At 29.3% G+C, this 20,025-nt stretch overlaps 1 protein-coding gene across 2 annotated transcripts in view; it reads right to left on the bottom strand.

Moving 5' to 3' along the window:
* dsb (scavenger receptor class B member debris buster) overlaps window positions 1-20,025 on the bottom strand; it is a 397,095-nt gene that overhangs the window by 152,865 nt on the left and 224,205 nt on the right. The window lies entirely within an intron of this gene.

Below are 20,025 nucleotides of genomic sequence, written 5' to 3'. Positions count from 1 at the left end.
TTTTAAAGTATTTGTGTAATATTTAATGTTAATAAGAAAGAGAACGGGCTTGGCTATATATTTATTATTTTTACTCAACATTCAACTGAGTGAAAGTAATTAGAATAATCTACTTAAAATCTATGTAACGTAAAACTTAAATATAAGCTAATTCTAATTATATAATCGCTACTTATTTATTACGGTAATAACCCTAAGTAATATTTCATACATTATTTAAGTCCTTTCAAAAAGGACCAGAAAAAGGAATGGAAGAATAAATAACTTACTCTTAAACAATACAGTAGATTACAATTGATTTTTTTTCTATTATACGCAGGAAGAAATGCTGAAAAATATATATTAAAAATGTTTGTTTTTAGGCACGCTAATTGACCGACTAGGAAAAATAGGGATTTTTTTTTTATTCAGTCAATGAATACAAATATTTCTTTTAAATTAACACTCTTAGTCTCTAATATTAGTTTGAGAATTACCCAAATTATTTTATATATATTTTGCTATTGTTTACTTAAAATTCAATTTAAAGTAAAGTTTAAATATACATTCAAAATATATGAAAATTAAAATCGTTTTTGGTAGAAATCGTTTTATTGTTTCCCAAAATGTTCGACTTTAAGATTTATATGCTTTTGCATGCCATTCGAACCAATTTTCAAAACATCTTTTACACTCTGAAGTTGGTACCTCAAAAACATCGTTTTGGAAGGATCCACAAACTTCATGAGGTGTTGAAAATCGCTATCAACGCATTTTTTGTTTGACATTCGGCACAACAAAAAGAAGTCATTGGGTGATAAATCAGGTGAAACGGACAATGAGACATTAATTCAATGTTTTTTTCCGAAAAATATAAAAAAATTGATTTCGTGTCAAATACATAAAAACTGACGTGTTAAACAGGTGAAAAAATTGATTTAAATTGTTTGAGGTGCTGTGTGAGAGCTGGCATTGTCATGATGAAGAATTATGCGACCGTTTTCGGTAGTTTTTTCTGATGTCATTGATGACTTGTAGCAAATAAATTATTGTATACCATACAGTGTTAACTGTTTTTAGATCCTATAAAGAAATGGTTGCTACACGTCCAGTATAACCGAAGAAACAAGCGATTATTTTCTTGGAAGTGCTTCGCGAATGAACTACTTTATGTTGGATTCGGATCATCTTTGAACATCGAACAGTTGATTGTTACTTAGTTTTCAGGTCGTACGTATATATCCATGTTTCATCTCCTGGTACGATGTTGTGTATGGTTTTTGCATTTCCTCGGTGGACTCTTTAGAGCATTGTCTTCCACCGATTGACTCGAGCCTATTTTTGAGCTTCGGTCAAATTATGCGGAATCCACCAAGAACAGGTCTTTTTCACACTTAAATGTTCTTGCAAAATCGAATAAGTTCTAATCTTCGATATTACTAAGGATGCCTATATCTCACGATAAGCCACATACCGATCCTCTCGAGTTGCGCACAATATCGATGTTTTTGGAACAACTGATTTTTGTCGATCTTCAAGAAATCATCCCTGACGGAAGCACGACCACAAAAAAAAGTGCATACCGATTGTAAATAGTCTTTTCTGATGATCAATCATTACCAAAAGTTGAACGAAGCAATTCGAGATATTGTTGTTGAGTTAGGCCCTTACTAAATCGTAAAAAAAAAATTACAAAAATATATTTGATCACATATAAAAAATATTTTTTAAAAAAGCTTTTATTTAACTAATATTAATATTAACATTAATAAAAAAAGGAAACAAATTAGAAAAACCCTCAAAAAGTAAAAAATAAGAATTAAATAAAAATGAGAATTTTAAACAAAAAAATATAATATATTAACAAATATAAAAATGCACTGAAAAGCAAAAAATAAATTATATAAATATCTAATAAATAACCAATAAATAAATTTAATTATTATTAAATTTTTAAATTAAAAGTAATGAAAATATTTAGTTAAATAAAAGCGTGCCGCAGTTTCTGTAATTTATTTAAAACAACACATTTATTTTTACAACAATTAATCTTCATTTTCATTTTCAATAACGACGCGAGGAGGCAGAAAGGTCTGCTGGAACATCTCCAGTTGAGACTGACTAACTACAAGTAACAATCTGAGAAAATGCACCCACTCGCTTTCTTTGTACGTGTTCTCGCATAGTTGAAGTTCATCTTCGAATTCTGCGTGTAATCTAAGGCAAATTGAACGCACTCTTTCCGGTAAAAGTTTCATTTTAATTAATTATGCATTTTTATTTAGTGAATTCATAATTACGATTACAATTATGATAACGATAATAATTAATAATTTTTCAGATTACCGTCAAAATGTAATAACTTTGTGCAAGATTTCTAAATTTAATTTTTATTTTTAATCTTATTAACCCTTAAAGTTCATCTCGGTGCTAATTTGAACCATCAAAGAATTAAAACTTGAGTTATTTTATTACAGATAAATAAAGTATATACATATACTAAACAACCTCATTAAACAAAAAATATATTTTAAAATACAGCAAATGTCTATAAATACTTATTCGCAAAGATTGTTATAAAAACTGCGCTACGCTTTTATTTAACTAAATATTTTCATTACTTTTAATTTTAAAATTGAATAATTATTAAATTTATTTATTTTTTATTTATTGGTTATTTATTAGATATTTGTATAATTTATTTTTTACTTTTCGGTGCATTTTTATATTTGTTCATATATTATATTTTTTTGTTTAAAATTCTCAATTTGATTTAATTCTTATTTTTTCCTTTTTAGAGGTTTTTCTAATTTGTTTCCTTTTTTATTAATGTTAATATAAATATTAGTTAAATAAAAGCTTTTTTAAAAAATAATTTTTTATATGTAATCAAATATATTTTTGTAATTTTTTTGTATTTTTTTTAAGACTAAAAAAAAGTAAAAATATTTTTTTTTACACATCGAAGTTACATACGTGTACTAAATTTCAATCATTTTCATACGATAGTTCATGAGAAATTTTCAACTAAATGCATGAATTTAGCGTGGGGGTAATGCGTGGGCGCGTGGGGATGGGTCATATCAAATTCCGACACCGTAGTACTGTATTGTCATTGAAGTTACATACCAAATTTCGTTGATTTTCATACGATAGATCAAAAGATATAGCAGTTGCAAGATTTGATTATTCCTAAAGCGAGTTAAATAAAACCTTTCAAAAATCATCCAAGGAAAACCTTCACGTGAAATTTCCAATTTTTCACAAAACTGTTTTTTTTAAACGCTTACTGTAAACAAACTACCAGGCCGATTTCTGAGCTGGCACTGTTGCAACAATAAAAAGGTAAAATTTTGCAACATTATTAAAGTCACATCTCAACAGCGCTGTCTAGTGGTCGTTGGTAAAAACTTAAAAGGCGACCTACGTATTAGTCACCTCACACCAAACTTCATATTATAAGGTTATCTCTATATATGTACATATATATATATATATATATATATATATATATACTATAAAGCAAACTAGATGTTAACACATCCATACTTTATTACGTCCTTCAAAGCTTGTAATTCACAAATATTTATAAAACCAATCTGGACTTATGGACACGAAATTCTGTAAAGCTCTGTTACACAGCTCGTCCGTAGGTAGGTCAATCCCACATCTTTAAAATGTTTACCAGTTTACCCTATTGCGTAGGCTACTTAAACAGTTTCTATAATGATTACCGCGTATCGCGTAGAATAACTACAACCAATCGTTGCTATGAATGATTTCACAAAAAAATACGAAATATTAAATAATCTCGTTAATACTTTATCACAAAATAAACCAGACAATCCTCCAACTAGATCGATGAAAGGTTAAAATATAGATCTTTTGAGACAATAACAACGTAAATTATTTTGCATTACAATAATTGATTAGAATCTCTTTTAAAACTACGAGATGTCGTTCAACACTTATTAATTAGTAAAAGGAATCTGTCGACATGATGGGAGGTCTCAATCAAATGTCATTGTCGTATTTGTTATTGTATTGTCGTAAATGTTATTGTCGTATTCTTAAATCATAATCACGTTGCAAAACTTTCCCACGTGATAACCATCTTGCCTCGGAATACAATAGTAACGCTGAATGTACTGTTCCCATGTCTACAAAGTGCAAAAAAAAATCTTGATTTTAGGGGTTTATTTCATTTTGATATAATTTACTACGGGTTACAACTATCGTTAGCACAATATTCGGACCAGGACTCATTTTTTTTGAAGCCAGAGCTTCTCTGTGGATCACGAAATGTGTTCACATACACTGGAAAGTTTTGTCTCACAAGTGCTTGTTTACTTTGGAATCTTCCAGATATTGAACGAGCACCATCGGTGCATATTCCAGCTCAATTTTTTCACTGTATATTTGCCTCGTTTATAAAATCATTTAAGAGAGCAAATAATGCGAGTGCTGTTGCTTTCAGTTCTGTTGGTTTGCTGAAAACTAGTTCTTCTACTGCTGACATACCATCACAAAATCGAACATAGGCAATGAAATGAGCATCTTTATTGCTACCTGTTGCCTCATCAAGCTGAACTGAAAACAGTTTGTCAAGCAACTTGTCGAAAAGCTAATGCTGTTCATCTTCAGCTATATCACCAATTCCACGGGCAACAGTATCATTTGATAGAGGTATGGACTGCAATTGATTGGCAAATTGTCTCCAAACGTAGTTTCTACAATCTCAATTGCAGCTAGTAAAGTAAGCTCTTCACCACAGGTGTGAGGCTTTTTACATCTGGCTATTTTATATGAAACTTCTAGAGGCAAGTAAAGCTTTTTCATTCACAATTTTTTTTTTTAAAAGATGTTTGCTTTTCGTATGATTTTAATTTTAATTCGAAGAATTCTTGGGGTTTATTAACGTATTTACTACGAAGCGTTTCCAATTGCCGTTTACGTTTATTAGATTTCATGGTGTCTGATGCCAAAATCTTTGAGCAAATGACACACAGGGACCTTTCTTCTTCATTTACTTCATTACTGGTTAACCCAAAATTTAAGTATTCTTCAGAATATTTTCTTGATTTTATTTTCGGAACCACTCTCGTCTGTGCACTTTTTGACGCTTCATCGTCTAATGCTCGCTTACGCCCACTTTAGTTTATCCATGATTCTGTATAAATCTACTGCCGTGAATTGCAATTAACTCGCAAATTACTATACACATATTCACGATAGCGACAGAAGGATCGACTCGACTGAGACTAGCTGAAATTGAACGAGATGAAGCACTTATATACGTTTGCGCGACGGTCGCGCATACGTTCCAGAATGTTCGAGACAAATCGAAACTTCTAGCGAAGCTTCAAGAATGTCCGATATGGTGGAGGTAAGACAGACAGCAATAGAGGCATCGATTCTGGTTTTTTGCCAATGTAGCGGATCAGTGTAGCCAAATATCAATAAATTTACTTATTGTTGGTAATGTGTATGGTTTGTGATTAAGGTTGTAGCGTAGTTTTAGCGTCAAAATACATTATTATTGTATACGTTGTTATTACCTGTGAGGATAGGAGGCGCGATGAAATTGGGTCTCAAATACTGAAAGATTGAGAAACTCTGTGATAATTCGTAATATATCGCTGCTTACGCGAAGGTCTAACATAACTGCCGTGATAATCTAATTGACATTAATTTCTTTATTATATTTGCGCAATTTTTTTAATTATCCTTTTTATTGGCAATTTGCTTATTAATAACCAATCTGTTAAAATGAAAAAATGAAGAGATAAAAAGAGTGTAATGTTATGAAGTTATATATATGTAAAAAAAGATAATCGAAAATTTATTATTAATTGCAAAAAATTCATATTATTTATGTACGTCTTTCTTTAATAAACATGACGACATTTTTATTTATATTTTAAACATTTTTATACAAACACACCCGTAAATAAATAAGCAATTTACATTAATATGTCAAATAATATTTAGTTATTTACAATTTCTAATAAATAACATTTAACGAAAATAATAAAAATGATACTAAATTTTTTTTCAATTAGGCCTTTAAATAAAAAATGTTGTTGTTTTTAAATTATATATTGCACAAGAGGTTTTAAGGATATAGTTGCTTCTTAACCAAGAGACCGAAAAGAGCGGAATGTCGTAAATTGTAGAGAGATTACCTGTTCATCAAAGTCCTTGAAAACATAGAGATGATTTAAAATACGAATAGTATCTTTTAGGCATAGGTACTAAACACGAGATCACGTCAGTTCCGAAAGTATAAAAATAAAGAATGCAATGAGTATATTACAATTGGATCTTATCGTTGGCTTAATTACAGTTCAGAAAGAATAAATATGGAAGTAGAAGCTAGATGTAGAAGTAAATTTTTTAAAATGTATATAAAAACAAAGAAGTGATCAAAAAGTGATAAAAACAGAGATCTATCTATTAGTCAGCAACTTGATACCGATGTTTTCTCTATTCTATCCTGTTCCACTTAATTTTTTTAATTTCAACATACTTGTTAAATCTTTATATATATTCTAATCGTTTACTTCCTCTACAGTATTTACATTTTATACTTCCTTCTGTTAATAAATTAATTAACATAAAAGGTGATATAATATATGATATAACGAGTAGTTCTACTCCCAGTAAGATTTTTTCTCTTTTTTTAAAAGTTAACTTAAAAAAAATATCTATTAAATAATAAAAATCAATAAAAAAATTCGTTAGCGATAATTCTTACATAATATCGTATTCATCAATTTAAAAACTGACAATGAAAATAAAGAAGAGCAGCCTTCATATCAAAATATGAAGCCTTCTATGTCAAAATATGTTAAAATTATTTAACAAATTACAATTAATTTTTAAATGGTTAAAGGTATAGATCTGGAATTTTAGAACTGATGTATTTAATAAATCGGCTATCTTATTTAAAAATATCATTATAATTGGTGTAATCGTTTTTTATGGTAAGCGATAAAACTACAAGACAGAGGGTTAAAAAATAGTATTTTTTCGTTCTCACCACAATATCATACTACTAAAATTAATAAAAAAAAAAAAAAAAAAAAAATACGGTTTAACACCATTAAATGCAGAAAAAATTATTTGATTGATGATACGAATTTTTTTTTTGAAATCGGTTGAGTAGTTTTTATATATAAAACTTTAAAACGAGTTTATATACAATTTTTGTTCCAATAGCAGTAAGCATTTGCGAAAGGTTTCTTTATCCTAAAAATTTCTCTTTAAACCTTTTCAATCCGACATCTTTATCGACCCAACAAATTTTCAATATTTTTCTTCTGTAACATTATATTGAAAAATCATAATACTTTGACTTTTTGGTTTTCTTATATTCTATATTGGGTACAGGACACATTATTAAAAAATTAATATTCTATTATTATGGCTATATCACAAAAAAAAATCTGATGTGGGCCCTACATGACTTCCTTGTACGTCTATTAAATTACATATAGACATTTTTTTTTTTTAAAATGAAAAGTACGTAAAATTTTATTTCATTAATAACTTCCGATATTTTTTCGTATTTTTACTTCCTTGTACGAAGTAAAAGAAGTATTGATATCTCAAAAAATTTCGGTTTTGAGATTTCATCTCCTCTTTCTTATTATAACTTTTTTTTCTATTTCCTTGTACGAAGTAAATCAAGTATTGTGAATCGCGAAACATTTCGGTTTTCATATTTCAACGGAAATATCCATTTTGACGATCCCTGAATCCATTTTGAGTAGTTTCGGTGTGATGTCTGTACGTGTGTATGTATGCATGTTTGCGCATTTTATATGCGATTTATATAAATAAATCATGCATAACTAAAAAACGATTAGCCGTAGGATGTTGAAATTTTGGATTTAGCACTGTTGTAACATCTAATTGTTCACTTTTGATTGCAATCGAAATTAAAATTTAAATTCTAATTAATTAGATATTTGGATCTTAAAGGGAAGGGCATATCGGTTCGAATCAGACTTTATCTCCTTTTGTTTTTTTTTAATTTAAATATATTGATTTAATAATTATTAACCCGTGATTGTAAATAAATTTTTACAATAAATAATATTTCAATGATAATAAAAAAAAGAAAAATAATTATTAGTGAAATAAAATTTTATGTACTTTTAAAAGTGTGTAAATGTAACTTAATAGACATTACATACGTCTATATGTGATATATTTCATGCAACATCTGATTATTTAATATTAATTGAAAATTATAATTTTGAATCTAATTATTTTCGAATTTTCTTAGCAAATTCTTATAAAAATTGTATATTTATTTAAAAAAAATAATTTTATTTAATTATTTGACAGAAATTAGACCTAACAGGTCATGCCCGGAACAGATCTTCAGCCTGAAAACGATAATCAAAATTAAAAACAACAGAAGCAAACCCAAGATCTGCACATTTGTAGATTTCATAAAAGCCTGCGACTCCGTAGACAGACAATCTCTTTTCCAAATTCTAGAAGAGAGGGGACTAGATCAGAAAACTCGAAGATTAGTAGAACAAAAATTAACTGGAACTAAATCTAAAATAAAATTTATGGGTAAAATCTCAGAACCCTTTGAAATTAAGACGGGAGTGAGACAAGGGGATGGAGTCTCCTCCCTGCTATTTAACATCACGTTGGACAAATTGATGAAAGAGTGGGAAGATACCCTCAAATAAAAAAAATACTGGAAACCGATTTCATTGGGATTCGCGAAATTAAATTTAAGTATCCCTTACCTGGCATTTGAAAACGATTTGCCAACTCTTGCGGAAGACGAACGGACTGCGATAAAACAAATAGAAACACTCAAGGAATGTGCAGAAAAAGTGGGATTACAAATTTCGTTTGAAAAAACTGTGTTCATCTGCTCCAGAATAGAAATCCCAAATTTGAACAAAAAATATGGAGTAGTAAATAAAGTCCCTCACATTAAGTACATTGAGAATTTATTAAGCCGAACAACTCTGAGAAACCAAGTCGATTGGACCGTCTGCAGAAGGCCAGGAAAGCTCTAGGTTTAGTGCAAAATCTCTACAGCAAGAAATCCCTCTCGCGCCAAACGAAAATCCGGCATTACAACACAGTTGTTAAACCCACAGCATTATATGCCGGTGAAACATTGACCTTAAATATGAGAACCGAAGAAGAATAAATAAAGGAACAGAAAAGGAGGATTATAAGGAAAATATTGGGACCGAGACAAACTGAAGAAAGATACAGATTACAACCGAACGAAATTGTTGAAACATATTCTAATATCAAAACTGATATAAGGAAAAGACGAATGAAATTCTTCGGACACCTTTGCAGGCTGCCAGAAAACCGACTGACCAAAAGAATAATCGCGTACTTAACATCATTAAATGTTGCAATCCCCTGGCTCGCAGAAACATGAAAAGATTTAGAACACGCCGGAATTACGTTGATCATAGACAGAAACACATACAGAAATAAAATAGATAAATGCGAAGTTAAACCAGAAGCGCCGAAGCCTAAACAACATCGTCCGAAATGGTCTGAAGAACGGAAGAAGGCCTTTTCTGAAAGAAGGAAAGAATTTTGGAGGGAAAAGAAGAATACCAAACGAAAGAAATATGAATCATGAATGCTTAACGTCTTCCATTGGGAAGTTCTCGACTTATAATAGTAATAATAATTTGAGAGAAAAATAAAATACATTTTTGAATTATTCAGTTTAAAGTGGTTGTTGAAATTTTTTTCACTTGTGCGTAATATGCGCAAGATTTCTGGTGTGTCGTATAAATAAAAGTTAGTAATAATTCAACTATTCCCTTTAGTGAACTTCTATATACTGGTGAAAAATATTAATTTTGACCTTATGGTGTAGAATAATCAGTTTTTATTATTGGATTAATTGGTAAACAATTTATTTGAAAAGTAATTAAGGAACATTTTCTCTAACCCAATAATGCAGATGAAATTGTTGTAATTATATAAATATTTGATGTTAATAAAAAATAATATTTTAGCAATTGTGTAACTGTCCATTTTTATTAAAGAATTGGGGGATCGTATCTCACTTTTAAATGAAATATGTTTAAATGAAGTGCAGCAAAAATTTTTACATATAATTTAATAGACGTACAAGGAAGTCATGTGGTGACCACATCATTTTATTATTATTATTATTAAATTATTATTTATCGTAAAAATCTTTTTACAATCAGAGATTCATAATAAATCAATATAATTAAATTAAAAAAAAGATTAAAAAAATGAGAAGTCTGATGGCCTGGGTGCTGAGAGTCCAAGTTGTGGCTAGACGGGCCGGCTATTACATGAACATTTTTTGAAAATGTCTTAAATAATTTATATCCAACCTATTAATAATTGATAGGTGTAGCCGAGAAAGACATGAGATACTTTGCCAGCTTTTATTTTAGTTTTGCATACGAGGAAACCTTTTTAATTAAAAACTTATTTTTTGATGTACTGGGGAGATTTCTCTAAAAAAAAAGATAAGTAATGCGGCACGTTGTTTTTATTACTCTAAATAATTAAAAGGTTTAATACCTGTAGGTACGAGGTTTAATTATTATAACGGATAATAATTTTTGTAATAAATTTAATTTATTAACTAGAGAAAAAATGCTATATAATTTTTTTTTGTATTCTCTAGAATTTATTAGTTGCAGAAAACGATTTCCGGAACTGTTTCCAAATTAAAATATTATAAATAGCAACAATAATAATAAAAATAAAATCAACTAACAATCAAATTAAACTTTTAAAATAATAAAATATTTCTTCAATATCTCAGTACAATTTAAAAAAAGGAAGAAACAGATAATAAATAAATTATTACTATTAATATAAATGATTTACTTATAAACTGATTATCTAAAAAATAAAATCATCTTTTTTTCCACGTAATAATTACGAAAAAACTTTGCTACATAATATTTTATTTACAATATAACTTGTTTTTACAATATCATTGAGGTTTAAATTTCACTTTCTACCGGCTACTAAACACGAAGGGCAGCAAGTTCTCATTAGAAGAAAGTAAAACTTAGTTCATTCTATAAAACCACGCGTTGGTAGTTCATAACAGTGCTGATGAGAGTTGATATCCTTGTATGCTACACAATGGTCATTCGTTTTTTTTTTAAATATTAAAATATCATATGTCTTCATGTAGTATTATGTTTAAAATATTTACTATATTATCGATTTACATAAATCCAGTTTACATGATTATTAATTAACAAGTTATTTTTAATTAAAATTCTGAATATTCTAGATAAAGAAAGAAGTAATTATAAGATTTTTTTTGTTCAATACTCAAATAATTTTTTATAAAACAACTTTTACTTTTTTTATCGAAATTTAAAATATAAAAAAATATTTAAAAACAAGTTATTTAAATATACGCAGTTGAACATCTGACGTTCAATAAGATAGGTCAAGTGGAAGAATTGGAAAAAAATCTGATGTGGGCCCAACATGACTTCCTTGTACGCCTATTAAATTACATATATACATTTTTTTAAATGAAAAGTACATAAAATTTTATTTCATTAATAACTTCTGATATTTTTTCATATCGTTTTAATTTTTTTATTGTTATTATTGAATTATTATTATTTGTACAATTTTTTTTTTAAAAATAGAGCTTAATAATTATTAAAAAATCAATATAAATTTAAAAAAAGTTAAAAAAAGGAGATGAAATCGGATGCGAACCGATGTGCCTTCCCCATATAAGATCCAAATATTTCATTAATTAAAATGTTATTTGGCTATAACTCTGGAACCAATGAAAATAAGTACCACTTATGATATATCGGTGAAAAGCCATCAATGAGGGCTTATTACTGCAATTAAGAAAATGTTCAAAATTCAAAGTTTTTGATTTTGGGTTTTACTGGACACTTTTGGTTCAATCGATTGCAATCAAAAGCGGAGGTGTACAACCTAGATGTTACAACAGTCCTAAATCCAAAATTTCAACATCCTACGGCTAGTTGTTTTTGAGTTATGCGAGATACATATGTACGTACAGACGTCACGCCAAAGCTAGTGTAGGTAGTAAACGCCCTTTATTTCGTACAAGGAAGTAAAAAGTAATAAAAATAGATTTGAAAAGACTTTTAGAAAAATAGAATTGGAGATGAATTTTTTTTTTTAATCTACAAGGAAAGAGAGTAATTATTAAATATGATGAGAAAAAAAAGAATATTTATTTTTACGGACATTTGATGAGAATGAATAAATTTTGACTGATTAATTTTTAACTATTTCACCAAGAAAAAGACAAAACAATATGAGTAACAAAGGTTACACAAACTAGAAAGGAAAGATAATATATCGAAGAAGAAAAAAGTAATAAAATATGAGGGATTCCAAAATAAAAAATAAAAATCTTAAGGAGCCATCTGAATAGAAAAAAAAGGAATTAAGTGAGATATTGATTGAATAATAAAATAATAATGAAAGAAGAAGAAGAAGAAATGAAGAATTATTTAAAGATTTATTATATACCTCTTTTCATTTTAAAGGAAGGTATGATTCAGTGTTATGTAACCATTATGGCAATGATAAAGAGTTGAAAACCGCCTTATAAAACTGGTTACTTTACTTGTAAATTTAATTCTAATTACAGTTCGATAGTTCGATTATAAAGAATGATTTACGAAGGTTGTAAATAACTTTCAGGACTTGTTTTACTGATAAAATAAAGAGCAAAATTCTTACATACATACGTCCAGAAACGATTCGTTAGCTAGTGTAGGCTGGCGAAAGATTTAGCCCTGATATCTGTGCCTTCGGTAAAATTAGGCCAGACATTCATAACCCACCGGGTTGGTCTAATATGAACTCATCATTACAAATCAGCTGCTTTCGATGTCAAGAGTTCTCTGGTTCAAATCGTAGTAAACGCAATTACTCTTATACGGATTTGAATACTAGATCGTGGACCCTGTGTTCTTTGGTGGTAGGGTTTCAATTAACTACACATCTTAGGAACGGTCGACCTGAGACTGCACAAGACTACACTTTATTTACATTCATACATACCATCCTCTGAAGTAATACGTTACGGTGGTTTCGGAGGCTAAACAGAAAAAGAAAGAAAATCTATAATTCTTCGGACCCATATTAAGGGATAAATTTATTGGTTTTGTATGAAATACGACCTGAAAGATTGAAAAAACAAAAAAATAGATCCCAGAACTGTATTTTTAGTAGTTTTTGAAAAAATCTGCGGTAAAAGATGAAACATTGGAGTGGAAAAACATCCTATTTTATGTTTGGCGTTTATTTATCCTTTTTTATAAAATATGTAATTCTTTTGTTTTCTAAAATTGAGAATTTTTTATCGTTTAATACCAAGTAAAGATCTGTAATATTTTTATATGTTTTTTTCTTTTTAATAAACTTTGAAATTCTTACGTTTGTATTAAGTTTCTATGGTCTTTTCTTCATGCGATTTTACTCAGAATCAAATTCTCTAAAAAGTTTGTTTAAATCTTTTATTACCCATTTAACAAAGTTATTTTACGCCATAGAAGAATGTTTTGCAATCCATGGACGGAACGGAGGTCTAATGAAGAAGTTTTAAGAAGACCCGGTGTTGGAGGAGAGCTCGTGACAACTATTAAGTGCAGCTGGCGTATTTGGTCACGTTTTAAGGGAAGCCAGTAAAACTTTTGAAATTGGTTCTTCAGGGAAAAAATTTAGGGTCGTAGAGGAGTTGGAAGGAGACAAACCTCCTGGTTGGACATCATTAACGGTTGAACGTATCCAAAGCGCAAAACGCTTTTTCATAGTGTTCAGAACAGAGGATAAGCCAGGTTGACAATCAACGTCAGCGGGACCTGTTAAGACACTTCAAGAAGAATTGATTTTACACCACATAAAAAATTGCTTTTCTATCCCATTTCTTTGATTTTCCCCCAGATTTCTCGAAAACTACTAAAAATATAATTCTTTAATTTTTTTTTAGGTTAGATTTCGTATAAAACCACAAAATTTACCCTTTAACTTGAATTCCAAGAATTATAGTTTGATTTAATTTTATCGAAGGCGCAGAAATCAGAACGAAATCTTTCACCAACCTACACTCGCTAACCAAGCGTTTCTAAAAGTATGTACTAGTATATATGAATTTTCTTCTTTATTTTCACCAGTAGAAATGTTCTGAAAGTTTTTTACATTCTTCGTGAATCATTCTAAATATAAGGAAATTCAAGAAAATTGAATTCACGGAAGCATAGAACGAAACAAACAGAAAAAAAAACAGCCATCAATTAGTTCTGCCTAAATGTTACCAAAATATAGTATAATGTAGTTAATTATAAAAATTATCAGAAAATACAATGCAATAATATTAAAGTCAAAAATTTTAATTAAAAAATTTACCTTTATTTAATTATTTAAAAAAAATATCTTACTCTGTTACAAATTTTAATATTACTTCTCAGAATTTCGTTTTATAATAAAATATTTTCAGAAAAAAAAACGCTAGGTCTGTTGTTATCCAGAATGATTGACAGAGGTCAAACAAAACTGTTTACATTATTTTAAATAAGCTTTTTTATATATATGATTAGTTCATCAAAAATTGAAGTTTCCGTACAAGAATATGAAATAGAAATAATATAATTTTATGAGGAATTAATTAATTGAATAGGTACTCATTATTAATTCAAAATGTTTTTACAATCTTTTACACTATTTGGAAGTTTTAGTATTAATTTATTCCACAAGAATAGTGGTCGTTTGAAATATCTTTAAACCATGTTGTTCATAATTGAGAGAAAGCGGTTAATTGAACACCATTCACCGAAGTACCGAAGTACAGTAACTACAAGGGCATTAAATTCCATTTAAAAGCAACAAAGGACATCGTATAACTTTCAAAGGAGTAGATTAACAATATTAATTACAAGTAAATTTTAATCACTAAACAGCATCCGAAGGTCAGTAGTATAAATAAATGTCTTCAGTATTTGCATTAACATAGCAGCGAACAGTTAACTGAGAAAGTACTCAAAGGTAGGCAATCTGAACCAAAAACAGAATGAATTTTACCAAACATAATGTTCATCAAACTTGTATTGCATTTTAATAAATCACGATATTAGAATTTGTTTTCATTAATTTTTCAATAATATATCATCGAATACATTTTTATAAAAATATTTTTCGATAATACTAGTTAAATTATTATAAAACATAACGATTTGAAATTTTCCAAATTTTAAAAGGTGAGCTCCAAACTTTGAAAACTAATCCTATCATAAAATTTATCTAAAACCTATCATCTATCAGACTGTTAATTATATGGTAGTTAATATATCTACTAATATACATAAAATTACTTTTTTTAAATCATAATCTTATTTTCCTGAAATAAACAATCTGTAAAGAAGAATGAATGAATTTCAAGCCACCAAACACGAGCCGACAGTGATTATTTAAGAAAAATATTTTTTTTAAATATTACTTTTTTTATCTCCGGTCTGTTAAAAGAAAAAATTCAAGTCATACTTTACCAATATAAATAGATATTTTAAATCTCTTCTTCGATAAAAAAAGATTGTATAAAATATAGGTTTTTAAATTGTAGAATGCGGAGTGCCTCAGGGAAGTATTCTCGAACCCTTGCTGTTATTACTATTTATTAATGTTCTGCCTGAAAATCCAAAAAATTCACAATTACCTTCTTCAAAGATTATCTACAAAGGGATGTATTCCATCACTTACGGAATGTAAATATTTAAAACGACAAGAAAATTCTACGTTAGCAGTTCAATAAAAATTATTCAGTAATCCTCCAATGGAAAAATTTATTCACTAAAGAATTGTAACCATCTAACTTAAAATACGGGTAAAACTGTTTTTGTATTATGCTTTTCAGGCAGATACGACATTGGATCGTATTTCTATTGCCGATATATGAAATTTTTGGATGTTTTATTAGAAAAAAAATGCTAGTTGGACAATCAGATTGATTTCTTGCGCAAAAAAATCAAACCAAAATGATTTTCTTTGAAAATCTTAATAAATTTGACAACATTATTAAATATTTATTATTCCAAGTATATTTTCTTTTGAAATATATCAACTCTCAAGGCACATTTAAAATATCAAAATGAGTTAACTGTTAACTGAACAGTATACAATTCATTTTAAGCTATTCAGTATGATGAATTGTTTATTAACTCTTGGATAAATATGACAACAAACAAATATCATTTGCCAAAAAGCTAACAACCGAGGGCTTTGCCTTCGATAGACTACTACTTCGGAAGATAAATTAAGTGAACCATTAAATTATTTAAGTATGTAAAAATGAAGGTTTACTTTTTGAGTAAAATCTTGAGAAAGAGAACCATGATCATTGTATCTTCCCACTCCCATGACCAGTTGTAACCAAAATTAAATATCATCAATGACCTATATTCGGAAGTCATCGTACAAAATTTCATAAAAATCGGATAATCCAACCTGTTCTTTTTCCTGTTTAGCCTCCGGTAACTACCGTTTAGATAATTCTTCAGAGGATGAATGAGGATGATATGTATGAGTGTAAATGAAGTGTAGTCTTGTACATTCTCAGTTCGACCATTCCTGAGATGTGTGGTTAATTGAAACCCAACCACCAAAGAACACCGGTATCCACGATCTAGTATTCAAATCCGTGTAAAAATAACTGGCTTTACTAGGACTTAAACGCTGTAACTCTCGACTTCCAAATCAGCTGATTTGGGAAGACGTGTTAACCACTAGACCAACCCGGTGGGTAGATAATCCAACCTGAAGATATCAAATCAAACGATAACTGAAGAAAAAAGCAAAAAGTAGGTTTCTTATTTGCCTATAATCCCTGTATGGGAGTTTAAATTAGACTATCAGAATGTATCTTAGCTATCTAAGGGGCATTAAATAACGTGAGAAAATTACCTACCTTGAGTAAAATTTTGAGATACGGGACCCATGAGGTCAATATTAGCCTTTCTCTTTGATTAATTTCATGTAAAATTAAGTGGCATCATTGCACCCACGTAAAGAAATGATCGGGCCAAATTTCATCCAATTTGGTCCATCCAGTTGGATATCAACAAAAAACAGGGCAATATGTTCCGTACGTTGTACGTACTTACGTACAACCTTCGGGAATTTTTCAATGCTGAAATTGTGTATATTTTTTTTTATTAGAGGAAGTTATGAAACGTCAAGACTTGGAAAAATCTGACATATAATATTTGATCCAATTAGCATACTCTCTTATATTCTTTACCCTTCTTATATTTTCTTATATTCATACTCTCTTATTAGTCTTATATACTGTGTTATAGTTGTACTATAACACAGTATTACTTATTGTACTATAACAGTTATAGTTGTACTATAACACAGTGTAATGGAAAACCGGAAAAATGAAAATTCAGTAAGTAAAAATTATTAATTACCTTTTATAATTGTAATACACATATATGATGTATAATGTTTTTTATATTTATTAAAAAATTAAATAAATATTTGCAATAACTTTCTGATGTAAATACACATCTAATATTATAGTATAAAATATAAGAAAAGAATGATTTAACAATGAGTATTAAATGTTATTTATAATAGGGAATTTAAAAAAAAGCTAGTCAAATTATAGCGACAGCTAAGGTGGAATATTAAATTAATTTGAAATAAGGTACTTCAATAGAAAAAGCTGAATTAAACTGTATGCAGCAGTACTAAAACATTTGTGATATCACAGTACAAGACTGTATATATGTATATGAACACAAACAATTGTTATGACATCAAAAATAATAATATTATTGAGAAAATGTTCTTATACAAACAAAGGTAAATAATGAGGTTGCAAACACGCACATAAAATTATGCTCTGGTTGTTACCAGGTAGGTTATGTAAGTGCTGCAACACACACGTATGCATGAAGAAAATATGTTAAGAGAAGTACGCCGATCCCTTAAAACAGATAGAATTACAGTTTTATCGTAAATTTGGATATAAGATTCTTTTCTTTATAATTATATAATTAAAAAAAATTATTATCTTTACAATAATTAATATAGATATGGTAAAAATTATTTCAATAAAAAAAGAAATTTAAAAAAAATGTAAATAATTAGAATGACAAATTTAAAGTAAGATAAATTTTAATAATTATTTATTATTTTTTTGTAATCTTTTATTTGACTAATCTTAAGTTTATTTTCATTAACGCTTTTATAATTACTACATCATCAGCTACCTGTTTTATATATTCCAATATTTCTGTTTTACAACAAGTTTTATCCGTTAAAAAAATCTATTATCACCATAGATATATCAAATTCGCATATTTAAATAGCGATTATTCGTTACTAAAAAAAACCTGTTTTTAAAAACGTATAAATTATAAACCAGTTGTTTGAAAGTTGGTAAGAACAGTTAATTTTTTCATAAATATAAAAACCTTTAAAATTAGGTTTTTGAAAGGGGGTCACTTCATAACATTATAAAATCAATATTTAATCTACATCGGCCAAACAAAAATTAAAATAAAGACAATTTAATAAAATTAAAAAACGTTATTCCACTTTCCCGGCTTTATACAGAATGTTCAAAAAGTGATGCAACCTTATGGAAGATTATTTCTTTCTTTTGTGGCAGGTTTAATAAAGAAAAAATTGGTTACACAATGCAGCAGAAAATATTCATTGTCTCCCAATACATTAGATGTGCCAGTTATGCGCAGACCCAGATTGCCTTCACAGAAAAGTACAGTGTGGATGCACCAAACAAATCCTTCACAAGCGGGTGTACAAGTTCCAAGAGACAGGGAGTTGTGCCAAATGCAGCCAAAAGTGGTCGTCCGAAAGTGCTAACACCAGAAAACTTGACTGACGTGCAAGCTGCATATTCTGTTAATCCCAAGAAAACTGTGCGACGCCAATATACTAGCCGGTCTGGTCTCTCCGTTGGTAATGCCCACACGACATCGCGTAAGTGTTTAAAGATGCATTCGTACAGAATTCGTGCTGTTCACAAGTTTTTATCTGCAGAAGTGGAAAACGTGTAACTTTCTGTCAGCGGTTTATGTCATCTGTAACGCCAGTGGGGAAGAACTCGATGATTGGTTTCGGTCTGAGGAGGCATGGTTTCTTCCACCTTGATGGATACGTGGATGGACAGAATACAAGCATTTGGTGTATGAAATCCACAACAGATAATATGCATTGTCACGTAGCTGAATGTTTTTCTCCATGAAATTCTTTCACGGCACAGTGAACAGTGAACGCTACATACAGATGGTGCACAGTTGGTAAACACTATACCTGCGCACCGGCTAGAGTACTCGTGGTTTCAGCAGGACAATGCTACCGCACATACAGCCAACAACACTATGACTTTCTTGGATCAGTGTTTTCATGGAAAAGTGAGATTTCGAAGGGTTTATGGCCCCCTTGGTCTCCTGATTTATCTCTTCCTGCCTTTTTCTTGCTGGAATATCTTAAGGATGCTGCTTACAAAACTCATCCACACAACGTTCCCGAATTTCAGAGCGAAATTGAACAATGTATCGTTGCAATTCCTCAAGTACCTTACAACATGTGTTTAAGAGCACGCAACGTCGTATTCAATTTTGTGAATCGTATAATGGAGCTCACTTTCAACAACTATTTTAACTTATTCGTTTTCCCATAAGGTTATGTCACTTTTTGAACACTCTGTAGTTATCCGCTTTTGATGTACATATATGAATGAAAAGTATGCTAATCGGTTCAAATTTTTCACGCCAGAGATCTTGAAGATCATGACGTTTCATAACTCTCTCTCTCTCGTTAAACAAAAAACACACAATTTTAGCACTGAAAAAATTCCGAATTTTCGGTTTGTCAATTTAGTCCTGTTTAGGTAGCTAAGATCATTTCTGATGATGTTTCACCTTATTAAAATTCCCAGAAAGGAGTAGGGGAAAATATCGTTTTTATTTTTGTTGTTTCTGGACTTGAAGTTGCATTTTTGTA

Source organism: Lycorma delicatula, chromosome 9, assembly GCF_047948215.1.
Source record: "Lycorma delicatula isolate Av1 chromosome 9, ASM4794821v1, whole genome shotgun sequence".
Lineage (NCBI taxonomy): Eukaryota > Metazoa > Arthropoda > Insecta > Hemiptera > Fulgoridae > Lycorma > Lycorma delicatula.
Note: the sequence above shows the minus strand (reverse complement) of the source record. Positions and strands in the feature narration are given on the sequence as shown.